Here is a 17629-nt window from a genome sequence, read left to right as displayed (position 1 = left end):
AGCACAAATGAAGATATTTTAATTGCGATACCGCGTGATGTCTGTTTGTCCAACGCAAGTGAGTGGTGACCAAAATTTTTGAGCTCCAAAAAGCAAATACTGTAAAGGCAGCTCAAAGGTAATCCATTATACTCCAGTGGTTTAATCCATGTATTCGAAAACATGAATTGTTTTATGGATTACCATAAATGGAGTTTTTGAATTACCATATGCTGCCTTTGTGTCCTTTTTGGAGCTTGAATATTTGGAAACCATTCACTTGCATTGTATAGACAACAGACATCATATCTCTATTAAAATATCTTCATTTGTGCTCTGTCGAAGAAAGAAAGAAAATCATACGAGTTTGAGGCACCAGTGAGTAATTAATGAGAGAATTATCATTTTTGGGTAAACTATTCCTTTAACAGGATAGTGTTAATGTACTAAAAGGCCCTCAAACCCCCCACCTCAAGTGAGTGGGTGAGTGCTTTGGTTCGAAGTGTGTGGGTGAGAGCACAGGCTCTGATGGGTGAATAGTGCTATGCATTTTTTAATGAAATACACATGTGTGTTATAGCTTTGAATAATGTAAACACTCTCTATTAGTGTATGTTACCATAGCAACAGAACATCAGAGCAGTACCCTTTGAACTAAATATCCCACTTCTCAAGGGAGTATCTTCTGACATCTCTGCTCCCTGTAGCATTATGATGTCTTTATACATGAGTCTACCAAAGCATTGTTTACAAGACTGCATGCTGAAATTCTATGTGACTATCCACATACAAACCAATATATAATGTACTTTTATAATTTACTGGTGACATGTGCCCAAACATATACAATAGAAATACACATTCACATGCTGTATTGCCATACAGTAAGTGTTATAAAAAGTGTGTGTGTAAATGTGTTTTTAAAGATTTTCTACTTCTCATGCCTCTGGCTGTCCTTCAAATACTGTATTCCTGATTTCACTTGCTGTCACACTGCACTATTTATAGAACAGCTTACCAAGACAATAAATAAATAAATAAATAAATAAATAAACATATCTGTGTGCGACCAAAAAAAAAAAAAAAAAATGAAAAAAAGAAAGTGATCACCTGTCATTTCAAAGGTGTTTTAATGTGTACAATTCAAAGTCTTGGAGTTATTGACGTGCAAATGCACAATTTTCTAAACCAGCTACTGCTTCAAAGCATTGCACCAATACATTGTTACAACAAAACATGAGAGATGACTCTCACTGACTGATGCATAAAGATGGAGGTTGCAATGTCCAGTGAGTCACTGTTACAGCTGGGTTGTCAAGGAAGAGGCCATTTGTTTGTCAAAGCCTAACCTGTCATGAGGTGTGTATTTGAATGCATTTGCACAAAAAAAAAAAAAAAAAAAAAAATCACATCCAACATCCACACATGAAAAGACTTCGACACCTTGGAATCACTTTCACCCTCACATAGTTGTGTGGATAGTATATACAAGGATAGTGAGATGCACTAAAACAAGTTGTGACCTGCACTTGTTACCTCGAGTATCTATTTATACTTGATCTAACCCATAAAAATACTTTCTTTTGGTGTAAGCTTATTTTGTCGGTTGATTTAGTCACATTACATAACATTTTTGACTTGACTAAAACCAGTTAATTTAGATATTACCACATTAAGTACATTTTTAGGTTCCCTAACAAATATATATTTTTTTGCTGTGTGGATAGAATACATTTATTCTTGAACATATATTGTCACAGTCACAGACGCAGTGATGCAGGTGGTTTTATTTTTATTGACAAAATCATGTGCAGACCACAAGTTGAAAGAAAAAGGAATGGGATGTTCTATCTCTTCCATCCTGATTACAGCCGCATTTGAGGTCATCCTAACTGATGCAAGACAGAAGGTCCGAGGAATCCGTGCACAGTCTGGGGTGAGATTGCCAGCTCTGCGTAGCTATGTGGATGAAGATACAAGCATCTTCCAGGTTGCTGCATGTACAAACAGACTCTTGAAAAGGCTAGAAGAGCTATTGGCATGGGCCAGGATGAAGATTAAGCCAACTAAATCGTGTAGCCTTTTTATTCATAAGGGAGTAAGAAGCGACCAAATATCGTTTGAGGTGGATGGGGAAAGATTACGGGTGTTGGCAGAGCAGCCTATTTGAAGTTAGAGAAGAGAGAATACACAGCAGATCTTTCAGACAAACACACAGCAGGATTGGTCCTGGAGCAGCTGAAAGAAGGCCTGGACAAGATTTTTCATCTCAAATTCAAGGTCTGGTTTTCCCAAATTACACTGTGCCATTACCTGATGTGGCTGCTAAAAATGGGAGATCACTCAAGGATGAATACTAAGGCCAACAGTTACATCAGGAAGTGGCTGGGCTTGCCACATTGTCTTTCAGATGTTGCATTGTTTTGAAGAAATTTAATAAAGCTGCCACTAAAGTACATCACCCTGGGCTACAAGCAGGAAAAGACCAGGCTGGTCTTAGAGCTCCGGGAGTCGACAGAGCAGTCCATCTCCTATCAGACATTTTTGCATCGGCTCCAACGTGTTTATCTTCCTCCTCTAACACTACAATTTTATTCCACTGATGGTTAGGTTTAGGTTTGGGGTTTGGGCTTGGGGGTAGAATTTATAAAATATGCATTCCTCTTCACTTTATTACAGCCTGTACAGCTGAAAACAACTCGCTTACGCTGACAACAGTTACAGCTTTGGCCACTGAGGGCAATGCTTCGCATTTCAGTAAGCACAGACCGATTTTAGCTAAAGAAAAGTCAACCTGCTGTTTCCGATTTCACCGTGAGATCAGTCTGGTCTGTTTGTGACCAAAAAAAAAAAAAAAAATCCTGAGAAGACTCAGCAAACACATCCTGGCAACAGAAAGGGGCATAGAAGGTCACCATAAATGTTGTTGTGTCTACGGTGAAAACAGAACACAAAATACATCAAAAGTAAAAAAAAAATTTCATGTACCCGTTCCCCTCATTTAAACATCTAATAACAAAAACCTCCCAGTTCATTTTATATTATTAAAGCTTTTGTATTATTCTTATTTTTTACTTTTCTTACTTTTTAAAATGACTGTTTGCAGCTAACTTGGCTGTACTTTGGCAATGCTAATGAACCATTATTTGCAGTGTTGGGTGTAATCTGATTACAAAGTAATTAGTTACAGTAATCAAATTCCTTTTTAAAGTAAAAGTAATGTAAATTATTACATTTAAAATTCTTGTAATACACTTTCAATTAAGTTCATTACTTTTAAGTACATTACATGGGTTCCATAAATTAAAAAAAAATTTTTTTATGGAAAATACATTTAAAGCATGAATTATGTTAATAAATACTGTGCATCTGATTGCGTTTCTGTGACAGCTGAAGGGTGTGTGCCCCCAAACTAGTCATTGTTAGTGAGAAACGAGTGTACGACTTGAGTGCAACAACAAGCAAGGATGAAATATAGACAACTTTTTAAATTTGTTGAACAGAATTTAAAAAAAAAAAAATTTTTTATGAAAAGTGTTTTAGAAAGTAACTTAAAAGTAAAGTTATTTATAATGTCATTACTTTTACAAGGACGTAATCAGCAATGCAATTGTATTACAATTTTAGAGAAGAAATTAGTCATTTATAGTGGATTACTTTCTTTGAGTAATTTACCCAATACATGATTATTTGTCATGCTAATAAAGCATGGGAAAAAACTGAGAAAGAAATGTAGGGAATCATTCATGTGCATTTTCGCACAGACCTGTTTAAATTATACTGAGTGGTAAAATTTTCCATAGAATAAAGATATTCTATCCAGTGCCCTCTCTTGCTCTCCTTCTTGTTCTGTCTTGCCCTCTCACATCTTTCATTCTTAGTTTTTTCCCTCTTTCTCTCTCTCTCTCATCCCCTCACACAATGACTGCAGAAGCAGATAAGACTCTGTTGATTTGAATAAAAAGAAAGGAACAATGAACTCTTCACCTCCCACTGACTGTGATGGCACAAAATAGATTAATAGAAGGGGATAAAGTGTGTTTGAGAGAGAAAGCAGAAGCAAAAAAGTCTGCACATAACACTACTAACATATTCAACACTCAAAAAATACAATCCACATCAACCAATAACACAAACTCATAAAAGATACTGTATAACTGTGTACTTTTGAATTAAACAGAGTCATTTCAGCTAAAACTGTGGGAACAACATGTAAAAGAACCTGCACATGAGGTGATCTCATTATCATCACATTACGACTGCATGTGAAAGAGTGATCACATTTGGCATCAAGGAGGAAGACAGAATACAGAACCATAAAAATGTGTGTCAGTTTTTGTGCACATGTGCGTTAGTGTGTATGTAGTGATTTATACCACTTCAAGAGCTGCAGCTGCAAGAGAGGTCATAAAACAAATCTCAAATCTAAAAACCAAATGTTCATACCAGTGTGTTTCTGCGTTGTGCAATGTCTACAGGCGCACACACATTCTCTACTCTTCCCTCTTGTGTTTGTGTCTGGTTTAAAGACACACTAAGCAAGCCAAGTGGAGCCTTATTAGAAAACTAATTCAGACCGGGATACTTCTACTGTCTCCCATATCTCTATCAAATGGACCTGCAGCCAAATTTCTTCCTTTTTTCACGTCCAAGGTTGACTGGATTTGGGAATTTTCAGGTGGTGAGGAAATATATATGTGTTGTGGGCACATTGATGGGGTAAAGTGATCAGCAGGTAAACAACACACAACTATCATGCAAACCTTGAGGGAAGATATATTATCTTAAAAGCAACCCATAGAACATATGGCCACAGCTGAGGACCATGACTGGAGATTCCAAAATTTCTAAATCCCCTCACCATTCCCAAAACTTCACAGAACTTCCGAAACCTCATTGCATTCAAAGTTCCTGCCAGTGGACTATCAGCTATATGTTTTTCTGACTATATTGATTTCTTTGTGCTCTATTTTGTTTAAGGTGAGCTGATTCTGGAACATTAACCTCATTACATGTCCTTCATACACTGTAAAAAATTGCCATACATTTACAGCCAAATTCCTGCAACAATCTACTGTGATTCTTAAATACAATAATTTGCTGTTAAAAATGTTGCATTCTGGGAGATCAAGAGCAGGCTCACTGTGAAGTGACTAGTTTTATGGTAAACAGCTGTTGTTTGCAAGGCATTCGGGGGAAAATTAACATTCAAAATCATGATGTCATCTTGGTGAAAGCTAGTGATATTTTGAAATGTATATTTTAAAACCCCCCATGAAAATTAAAGTTTGTTGCACATGGATAGTGTTCATGTTGTTTCTGACCAACTTCTCTGTTCTTTATCATCTCACATCAGCCTTCACTTGTCTGCCTAATGAGAAGTTAAATAATAATAAAAAAAAAGTATAAATCAACATTTGAAGCAATGTACATATTAAATGTAAAATATTGCCAGAATTGAACAGTATATTTTTTATGAAAATAAAAAAAACCTGTACACAGTAAAACAACAGTATAACACTGCATTGTGGGTTATAATGGTGAAATACCCATACGCCTTTGCGCTTGAATAAGTATGTATGCTTTGGCAATGCATTGGCCAAAGAAAAAAACAATGAACAAAAGTTTTTATTCAGACTTAATAGAAGTCTTAGTTTTATTTAGTGTTGTTGTTTTGTTATCAATAGTTGTTTTGTTTGAAGTCACCATTATGGTGATTAGTGTTCTCTTGAGCTGGCACCTTGGACCTTCTTTATTATTATATTGTGTTCTTCCAGCCAGTCAATTTGTGTTTAAGTAAAACACAAGTTGTTGCACTGTGCTAATTGGAAGACAAAACCAAAGGTCAGACTGAAATAATGTAAAAAAGTAAAAACTGAACATTAAAATACAGGTAACTTAAACTGCAAAAAATAAACCAGTAAATAGAAAATAATCTAAGTAATTTCTTCATGCCACAGTGCATGCTGGGAACATAGCTGATCATTTCAACAACAGTAGATAGTATGTAAATTGACAACTATATGCTGCTAAATTACAGTTGTATACTGTAGCTGTAAAAACAGTGTCTAACTGCTAATTTCAGCAACAGCAAGATTTACTTGCTGGCAACACTGCTGCCAGTTCTTTACTGTTTTGTGACGGGAAAATCTTTAACAGTGTACAACTGGAAAACTTTCTGAATCCATGTTCAAATCCAAGATATACTGCACAAGAAAAAGTCACAAGCTCCAATTTAAAAGAATTTACATCAGCAAACAACTTGACAAGGGAGCAAAAGACACAACAAGAGAAAAGCTACTCATTAAATCCATCTTTGCAATCTTCTGAGATCTCACACATCTTCTCACGCAGTTCTTGTGATGTGGGCTATGCTGTATTCCAATGCAGAGGAGGGCTGGTAATGGTTTTAAATAAAGGAAGATGGAAGTGACACTGAGTTATTCAAACCTTTGGCCGACTTAATTCAAGATGCGCTGTTGTCAAGAAAAAAAATATTTTAATGAATTAATTAAAGGGATAGTTAATCCAAAAATGAAAACCCTCATCATTTACTCATCCTCATGACTTTCTTTTGCTGAACACAAACAAAGATTTTTAGAAGAATATTTTAGCTTTGTAGGTCCTCACAATTCAAGTAATGGGTACCAAAATATTTAAGCTCCAAAAGCATATAAAGGCATATGACTCTAGTGGTTAAATCTATATCTTCAGAAGCGATATGATAAGTGTGGGTGAAAAACAGATCAATATTTATGTCCTTTTTTACTGTCGATCTTCACCTTCACATTCTTCTTCTTTTGTTTTTGGTGATTTGCATTTTATGTGCATATGCCACCTACTGGGCAGAGAGGAGAATTTGTTGTAAAACACTTAAATATTGATCTGTTTCCCACCCACACTTATCATATTGCTTCTGAAGACACGGATTTAACCAGTGGAATCATATGGATTATATTTATGTGTCTTTTAAATGAAGTTCCTAAACATAAGTTCGGAAGGAGTGAGTCTATCTAATCTTTCAATTAACAGCCAGAGAATATAAGCAGCTGTTTACCTCTCTTTGGTCTCAGCTGTTTCCAGCATTTGGCCCCGCCCACCCGCGACAGATCCAGACGTCTTATTACTCCGCTTGAAGCATTCGTCCTCCTTATCAGATAAGCTATTTTATCAAAGTCATTATGTTATTCAACGAAAGCTGCCACAGCAGCTCACTATTTGCATACATCATGATAATGGCGGCTGCCACTTTAACTGTGGTTTTCTACCCTGCCTTTCTTCTTTTTTAATCATTACTCGCCAAAGCAGATCCTATTGCACTGAGGCTGCCTCCGCAAAACCGGCCGCTGCTTCGCCATATACCAGTGCTACCGCTTTATATGGCCATGCACCGGTCCTTTCATCTTAATTGTCTACATTTTATTCCTACACTATTGATTGTTTAAATCCTGTTCTAGCGTACAGGTGTTTCCTCTTAGTGGTGCTTCAGCGGCCTCTCTCCCTCTTTCTCTCTCTGATTTTCTGGGGGTAGTATCTCCTCAAAACTACTGCAAAGCAGACACATCAATCATGCAAGACATATATTGTACAGCAGGTGGCGGTCATACAGTACTCCTAAGGAACGACTGGCCACAAATGAATAATGATTGCAAGTCCATTTTCACCTGCATTTCCGTTTGCAGTGCAGAGATAATGCTCTTTTATTTCTCAGATAATTTGATGCTGTTGTTCACATTGTTTTTAAAGCCATATTTTTCAGGAAGCCCTCTTTGTAGCCCTCTTTATTCTTAGATAATTGTATGCTGTTGGTCACATTATTGTTTCTAAATGTCACTAATATTCATTTTCTCTTCTCTCTAGACTTATGTCCCCGAAATGTCGACCGCATGCTTTCCCCTCAAATAAGCATTAGCAGAAGTTTTCCCTCTACCGGCACAAGTGCAGCCCACTCTCCAGTGGCCATGGATCTGTCATATGAGAAGTCTAGTTTGCTACAGTTGCTTTTGACAACTAGCGTTCTAGTACCTGTACAATGTCAGTGTAACTGTTTGGGTTTGTTTCAGATTGCATATTTATTTTTGTATGCAAAAATAGATAGCCATTCAGTGGCCATGGATCTAACTTTTCACAGATTATTTCTTATTCACAGGGTTGTGAAATGTCTTCCTAGTATAAGTTTCACCTAAATATGACTATTTTGTCTTTTCTACAGCAATGCCTGAAATTGGGCCTTCTGCAGGAGTTTCACCAATATTACTTCCAGCAGGTCCTGTCACTGGATTGTATGGAGGTTTACCTCTCGCTTTCTCTATCTAGGTGTCTTTCCAAGACTTCACCATTATCTACCGAGGAGCCAAAGATGGCAAATATTTTAGTTGTTAGAAAGCACAACTGCGGTGCTCCTGCCATTGGCTCAAAACTTCCCTAAGCAGCACAAATGTACTTTCCATGTGCCACAACTGCGGCATCTTTTGGGTAATGCAACAACTCCCACGACACCACAAAGCAGCGCAAAGGTGTTGTACAGGTGCTGCAACTGCGGTGTCTTTCGGACCATGCGACAAACTCCCACGACACTGCAAAGCAGTGCAAATGTGCTGTCCATGTGCCGCAACTGCAGAACCTTTCAGGCCATGCCACTAAATCTCCCACAACACCGCAACAATTTTTCCTGTTTCCTCTTATGTTTCCTCTTATAAAAGTCTAGGGGCATAGCTGATAAATATATACCCATCGCAAACCACAATTCGGCAAGGTTCTTTACTCTGTGCCACCCGCCGATCGAATGCAGTGTGGGCACTTGCGTTTGGACGCAGTGTGAGCCTATGCAATTTGGCCACAGGTTCTCCTGTTTGAATCGCAGTGTGGGCCCTCCCGTTCGAACGATATGCAGGCTTTCCCATTGAATTGCAGTGTGGACTCTCTCGTTCGAATGCAGTGTGAGCCTCGGTGCATTGGTCGCAGGCCCTCCTGTTCCAATGCAGTGTGAAATTTCATGTCATTCACTCCGTGGGCTCTCCCATCCGAAACACAGTATGAGCTCTCCCGTTTGAGTGCAGTGGTGGTGCAGTAATCTTAGGAGCCTTTAGCATTTCCCGTTAGCCTTCGCATTGGCATTTCTTTTGCTCATGGTTAAAATGAGCCCAACACATAATAAATAGAGCCTGATATAACCTCCAAAATAACCTTGTGCTTTCCTTACAGGAGTGTGTAAACGTAATAAAGCCATGTGTGCCTCACATGAGTCTGCCACAGCAGCGCCCCACTTGGTACCGGCGCAGTAGTGCCCCATTTGATACTGTGCCACAGAGCCCGACCACGCTCCTGCCTATGCTCGATACCACCACAGCAGTACTCCTTTCGATTTTGATACTGCTGCAGTAGTGCCCTGACATGACAAACGTAATAAAGTTATGTTTTGCTAACTAACCTTTTGGTTCTCTTGCAGGTGTGTATAAATGTAATGGTTATATTTTCTCAACTAAACTTTTGCTTCCCTTACAGGTATGTACACGGAGTTATTTCTATTCTCTCCACAGGCACTTTCAATGTCTAAGCTCCATACTTTTATAGCAGTGCATCTAAAGCAATGGAACAGCAGCGCTCCCACAGGAGTACCTTCATTATGTCCCCAAATACTCAATCAACTGCCGCAGCAGTAGTTTAAACTCCGCTCCCGCAGGAGCACCCCCCTTTTTACTATTCCATCTCCTCTACTCCACTGACACAGCACTGCCTTAACTCTGCTCCCGCAGGAGGCCCAATTTACTCTACTGCCACAGCAGTGTTTTACTGTGCTTCCACTAAAGCCCTTTGTCTTCGCGTCACAGTAGCTGTAACGAGCATTACAGCTTCGGTCACCATCTCCTCCTGTTAATTTCAAGCACCATATTTCCCTGTCTCTGGGTAGACCATTGAATGAGGCTACTGTTGCAAGCGAGTTGATCTGACAGTATACCTATGGTACAACTCCCTATTGTCATACACAGGTCCTTTACTCTAAACCTTCCACCTGGATCGGGCCCTTACGTGAAGCTGCCTCCGTAAGCTGGCTGATTAATGCAATATATCAATGGTACATCCCCTATAGCTGCATAAATGTCCTTGGTCTAAACCTTCCACCCAGAGCAGGCCCTTGCCTCCGCAAGCCGGCTGTTTCAATGCAGTTTACCAAAATCTAGCTCCTGTAGACCATCCTCCTAGATAACTCCACAGCCTATCTATGGGTTCAATACTACAAGCCGTCTCTCCCAGAACAAACTTACTGGACAGCTTGGAGTCCCTTCAAAAACTGCCACAGAGCATACAACTTAGTTTTTCCAGATTTTACCTTCCTCTCCATATCCTCTTTCATATCTCACCTCCATAATACCAAATCAATTCAGCCAGGTACAATCAAAGTCTACCTCAGTGGCGTACATTTCTTCTTTAAATTCATCCATGGTCAACAATGCCCTTCCATTACAAACCCCCAGATAGCTCTCCTTATCAAGGGTTTACACAAAATGAATAACACCCGTCTGGACACCAAACAACCACTAACCATCGACATCCTAACCAAATGCCTTGTTACTCTTCGCTCAGGTATATTTTCCCCCAACAAAACAAGAACCCTAGACGCCATGTTCAATTTGGCTTTCTTCGGCTTCCTCAGAATCTCAGAACCTACCATCAACTCCACCTTCAATCCAGCCATCTGCCCCACCTTCTCCGACCTGCAATTTTTAAACCATGACACAATCCGTTTCAACAACAAACAGAGTAAAGCTGATCAACTGAAATGCGGACATTCAGTTTTCATTTTCAATCTGCCAACCCCCATTCAGCCATACCAGTCCCTGGCTTTTTTTTTCTACTCCAGAGAAACTCACAAATCACCTCTCTGCTCAACCCTCTATTTGTTGATAGAACCTCCCCACATCTAGACATTGGTTTCAAAAGAATAAAAAAATTATACTAATTCAAAATTATACTGCCGCAGCAGTCCCCAGCTCATAGCTCCACATGGTGGACATAGTAGGGAGATGTCAGCCCAGCCTAAGCAGCAGCAACGCCTGCTCACGACTCCAGGTCGATAAACACAGAGATGCATTAGCCTTTCGAATTGACACAACCCCAGTTGACACTGCCACTGCAGTACTCACTCCTGTATACACATAGAAAAAAACACAGCAGCGTAATGCGTCCCAGCATTAAAACTCAATACAGCTCCCCCGCAAATGGAAGTTCCCACAATAATTACCTCCAAGGCCAATACGCAACAGTTGCCCCGCTCACAGCTCCCGCAGAAACTAAGCAACCACCATCTCTCATCATATATCTTCGTCCCTTTCAATTCACTCCTTTTGGGGGGTTCTTCCATACTACCAAGCCTAATGATCATGTACATCAATTCAACCTCTAAGCATCCACTCCCTTTACTTTCAACTTGCTGTCCTAAACTCCTCCTGCATCTTTTTGGGGGGATACTTCAGAGCTCAAGTTGAAGCTTCTTCCTCGAGCCCCTCCACCATGGACAGCAAGCCAAATAAGTTTAACCTTAAAAGCATAATGATTATATGGGCAAATGAACTCGTGAACTGCTTTTTGGACATTCAGATTTCTGGCCACCATTTACTTGCATTGTGAGGACCAACAGGACTGAAATTTTCTTCTAAAAATCTTTGTTTGTGTTCTGCAGAAGAAAGTCATCTGGGATGGCATGAGGGTGAGTAAATGATGAGATCATTTTCATTTTTGGGTGAACTATCCCTTTAAATCCCACACCTTTGTCACTCCTCTCATAGTTAGAGTGCTCTTAGAATGATCAGGTGATGAGGAAATATATGTGTGTTGTGGACACATTGATGGGATCAAGTGATCAGCATGTGAGCTTCACACAACTGCCATGCAAACCTTGTGGGAAGATATATTATCTTAAAACAACACATGGGACGTATGGCCACAGCTGAGGACATAGAATTGCTATGATTGGAGGTTCCAAAATTCCTACTTCACAGCACTTCTGAATCCTCATAGCATTCCAAGTCCCTGCCATTGTGAGAACATGATTCTACATTCTTATATTAATTTGTTGGTGTTCTATTGCCCCTATAACTCTCCCAGTATGCCCTGGAATAGAAGGATAGGGTTGTATTTTAGGTCTGGGATTAAATCAGAATACCAATCGGCTACATGATTTGGTTTATGTTTACTCTTAGTTGGGTTGTTTGATCACTGGATTGTGGATTTTATTCCTTGGAACGGTCAATAGAGAGGAATATTAAAGGTGCTGTGCAATGTTAGCCGATCTAGAACTTTCACCAGACTTTTTACCCTTTGAAGTAGACACGCTCCCTCACAAAGATACGCTTGGAGACCATTATAATCAGAGAAAAATAAATATGCAATCTGATGTCAGCAAACCCAAACAGTTACACTGACCTTGTACAAGTATTAGAACGCTAGTTGTCAAAAGCAACTGTAGCAAAATAGACTTCTCATATGACAAACAGAACTTTTGCTAGCTTCTGTCAAGTGAATTTGCACCAAAATAGACTTTGATTTGACCATGGCCTTTGATGTCAACACCAAATTAAATGGGAAGCGTTTTCTTCTCCCTTTTTTAGAAGTTAATGAGCCTATTTATTTTGCAAACTGCACAATTATATGGCTAGTGCTACTTTATTCTCTACATTTATCATTATTTTTGTCTGTGTGTGGGCAGGAAAGAGAGAGAGCTGTTAGTGTACATTCTGCTGAACCCTGAGGCTGGGCAGTTATTCTGGTCTGGTGCCTGGTTGGATTCACATAAATAAAAACCATCACTATATCAATAATAACTAAGGCAGCTGTTGCATGTGCTACCACATATACAATCACAATCACTTGCCAGGGAAGCTATTTGCCAAGGTTAGTAGGTTAGAGTTTTGAATCCATCCAAACCTTCAGTGATACTGACACATATCCACTCGGTAACATAACCCCTATGAAACCTCCACACACCCATGTGTGTAATGCAGAATGAGCAATGTGTATGAAAACAAGCGCATTGTGATACACCACTGAACAAAAAAAATAGAGATAAATAAGTTATGGCTACAGTTCTGTGTCTTGATTACTTTGGTTTTACATCAGAATAATGAAGTACCCTTCAAGTATGGACATTGCACTTCTTGTTACATGGGATTCCCTCTTTAAACACAGTTTATCGACAGCTGTCATTCAAGCAGTAGTTCAGCACCATGGAGAGCGTCATCATAAAATGAGAGGTAAACAACTATTTATGCAGTCTGCATATCAGAGGATATTGTGCTCTTTTTTGTTTGTTTTTTTTTTTTTTTTTTTTGCAGGATTTAGGAGATGGTCAAATATTTTGCATTGCAGAGAATTTTATCAATGTATATGAGTCAGTAATTGACCCACGCTGCTAGTTATTATTAAAACGTAAATGACTTAGTTCCATAATAGAACATAAAACCGCTATGGGATTTAAACTACTATTTAAAGACTTAAATAGTCAAAGGAGTCGGGGGCTGAGCTCTCATTGTAATGTGGGAGCTCTCCACAATATCAAAACTGACTTAACGCCCAGCACCAGATCTACTGTTGCACTCTCTTCGAAAGGACCACACTCACCACCAAAGGTCTGAAACTGATTTTAGATCAGGCTTGCCATACCACATTTACCACCATTAACTGTATTGTAAACATCTATTGTTACTACAATAAAACTGTGATAACTTAGTAGCCACCACTGCCATCATTCAATAATTCAATAAATAAAAAATTAAATGACAGAAAGATTCTTAAAGCTTAGTACAGGTTTGAATGACATAGCACATTCATTTATGATTGTAAAGTAGTATCTATAACTGTTGTAACACTGGTATTTTGGCAGAAACTATGGTTAACATGAACATTTTTGTATGGCTATTCATTCCATTTAAAGGGATAGTTCACTCAAAAAAGTAAATTCTCTCATAATTTACTCACCCTCATGCCATCCCAGATGTGTATGGTTTTTCTTTCTTCTGCTGAAAACAAAGATTTTTAGAAGAATATTTCAGCTCTGTAGGTGATCAACATTTTGAAGCTACAAAAAGCACACAAAGGCAGCATAAAAGTAATCCATTTGACTCCAGAGGCTTAAAACATGTCTTCTGAAGCAATGCAATCACTTTGGGTGCGAAATTGTTTTTTTTTTTTTTTTTACATTTTATGCATTTGGCAGACATCTTTATCCAAAGTGACTGACAATGTGTACCTAAATACACTGTATCAGTTTATGTGATCCCTGGGAATCAAACCCTTGATCTTGGTGTTATTAGCGCCATGCTCTATCAGTTGAGCTATGGGAAGTACCTAAGCAACAGATCAATATTTAAATCTTCATTAATTTTTGGGTGAACTATCCCTTTAATCACATCACATTTGTAAAATTTGAGACTATAGGAATCAGTTGCAGATTTGAAACACACAAGTCCATAAAACTTTCCAGTTTTGTTAGTTCAACTAAGAAATGTGCTTCATGTAGTACACAGTTGTTTTTTTTTTGTTTTTTTAAAAAAGGCAGCTGTGGTTACCAGAGTAATTATGTAAAAAAATACAGTATCTGCTTTTTACTTTATAACGTATTGTTAATTACCGTAGTAATTACAGAAGAGCACATGAAGACATTCATCAATAGTGGCTCTTCCAGGAGCAATGACCAATAAACATTAACACAAACACTAAACACCATCAGGGTAACACATGTGATATTTAAATTATGCATTAAACATACTTTTTATGCACGGTTCGAGGGAAATAACACAGCCCTCGTAGAGAGAGCTCTCGCGGCCGAACCTACAGAGGTTAGTTCACTCTCCGTCTCTGTAGCGGATCTAACCCGATCCTTCCGACGGGTGAATATCCATAAAGCTGCGGGTCCAGACGGCATTCCGGGCCGTGTCATCAGAGCGTGTGTGAACCAACTGGCTGGTGTTTTTACGGACATTTTCAACCTTTCCCTCTCTTTGTCTGTAGTCCCCACATGCTTTAAAACATCCACCATTGTGCCTGTACCAAAGCAATCCAAAATCACTTGCTTAAATAACTGGTGTCCTGTTGCTCTCACCCCCATCATCAGCAAATGCTTTGAGAGACTAATCAGAGATTACATCTGCTCTGTGCTGCCTCCATCACTGGACCCATTGCAGTTTGCTTACCACAACAACCGCTCCACTGATGATGCCATTGCATCTACAATACACACTGCTCTCTCCCACCTGGAAAAAAAGAACACTTATGTGAGAATGTTGTTTGTAGACTACAGCTCAGCATTCAACACCATAGTGCTCTCCAAGCTTGATGAGAAACTCCGGGCTCTGGGATTAAACAGCTCGCTGTGCAGCTGGATACTGGACTTCCTGTCAAGCAGATGCCAGGTGGTTAGAATGGGCAGTAACATCTCCTCATCACTGACCCTCAACACTGGAGCCCCGCAGGGCTGTGTTCTTAGCCCACTCCTGTATTCCCTGTACACACATGACTGTGTGGCAACACATAGCTCCAATGTCATCATTAAGTTTGCTGATGATATGACAGTGGTAGGTCTGATCACTGACAATGAGGAAACAGCCTACAGAGAGGAGGTGCACACTCTGACACGCTGGTGTCAGGAGCACAACCTCTCCCTCAATGTCAGTAAGACAAAGGAGCTTGTGGTGGACTTCAGGAGAAAAGACAGAGAACACAGCCCCATCACCATCAATGGAGCACCAGTGGAGAGAGTCAGCAGCTTCAAGTTCCTGGGTGTCCACATCACTGAGGAACTCACATGGTCCGTCCACACTGAGGCCATTGTGAAGAAGGATCATCAGCGCCTCTTCTTCCTGAGACAGCTGAGGAAGTTTGGAATGAACCGCCACATCCTCACACGGTTCTACACCAGCACTGAAGAGAGCATCCTGACTAGCTGCATCTCCGCCTGGTACGGCAACAGCACCGCCCTCAAACGCAAAGCCCTGCAAAGGGTGGTGCGAACTGCCCGACACATCATCGGAGGTGAGCTTCCCTCCCTCCAGGACATATACACCAGGCAGTGTGTGAAAAAAGCTCGGAGGATCATTAGAGACTCCAGCCACCCGAGCCATGTGCTGCTCTCACTGCTACCATCAGGCAGGCTGGTATCGCAGCATCAGGACCCGCACCAGCCGACTTCATGACAGCTTCTTCCCCCAAGCAATCAGACTTTCGAACTCTTGATCTCTCACGATCAATATACATCAGCACTGCACTTTATTAATCTTATTATTTCACACTGGACTGTCATAAATTATATTCTCTTAACAACACACTGGCAACTGACTATCAACCGACAGCCTGAATGTCAATACAGTACAATACAACCTACTGTACATTTTATATATACTGTATGTACAATTTTTTATTTTATTTTATAATGTGTATTCTATATTGTGTGTATTGTATACTGTACATTGTATATTATTATTTGTATATTGTGTTGTGTAATTATGTGTATATTAGATATGTAAATTGTGTTGTGTAAATCTGATGTTTATTGTAAATTGGTATATGTCTCATCACTGTCATGACTGCTATGTTGCTCAGAACTGCACCCAAGACTTTCACCCACTGTTGCACTTGTGTATATGGTTGTGACACTAAAAGTGATTTGATTAGATTTTTTAAAATATTTTTTAACTAAACTACATCAAATATTACACTAAACACCCCAAAGAACATAACTGATATTAAAAACAAGAAGAAACATACGTAACTATTCCCATAAAATATAATGAAATGTAATGGGTCACGCAGGGAATTCTGGGAACACCCAAATAAAGTTTTACCGTAATTTTAACAAAAATTTACAATAAAAAGTACATGTACTCTCTTGTAAAACATAATATAAATTTTTATCGTTAATTATACGGGAAAATCATACTTTTTACATCTAAATATTTTTAGTTTTACAACATTTTACCGTAAAAAACATGTATTGTCTTTTTAAATATATTAAACATTTATAATGTATATTTTTAAGGTAACTACTAATTAACCAATTTAAGTTTTTTTACTGTAGTCTTTTACTGTTAAATTATTATTATTTACATTTTTTACAGTGTACCATCTACATTAATGGCTTTTATTCAATTAAACAATATAATTAATATGACAATCAACAATTGTCTCTCTTCTTTTTTTTTTTTTAGGTTAGATAAAAATAGATCTTTCTTGTTACAATTAGCTGCTACTTTTACAGAGTTGTGCTCATTTGCTTCAAGAGTGCTGTTCTTAGATGTAACAGGAAGTTGCTTTGGATCAAAGCAGCAACAATTAGGCTGCTTCTCTACCCACCTCCTCTTATTAGTCACTCTGTCCTCATCATGAGTAATGACATTAGATAACTCTCAAATAAAAATCTACAAACAGTGTCTCCTTCTAAGGAAGACATAAAGAACCCTGCCCCAAAACAATCACAAATCGTCTTGCGATTGACTTTAATTTATTACTGACTGCTTGCTGAGCTTCCACAAGTAAACCTAATCTGTATCACTGACTGATAGTATGAGTGATCACACTTGTGCGCAATTCTGCACCTGTTTAGCTCGCGCTTGAATGGCACAAGTGCCTTGCGGATACATGCACCTGCACAAACATGCCA

This window comes from Myxocyprinus asiaticus, chromosome 17 (assembly GCF_019703515.2).
Source record: "Myxocyprinus asiaticus isolate MX2 ecotype Aquarium Trade chromosome 17, UBuf_Myxa_2, whole genome shotgun sequence".
Lineage (NCBI taxonomy): Eukaryota > Metazoa > Chordata > Actinopteri > Cypriniformes > Catostomidae > Myxocyprinus > Myxocyprinus asiaticus.
This window is presented reverse-complemented; position numbering follows the sequence as displayed.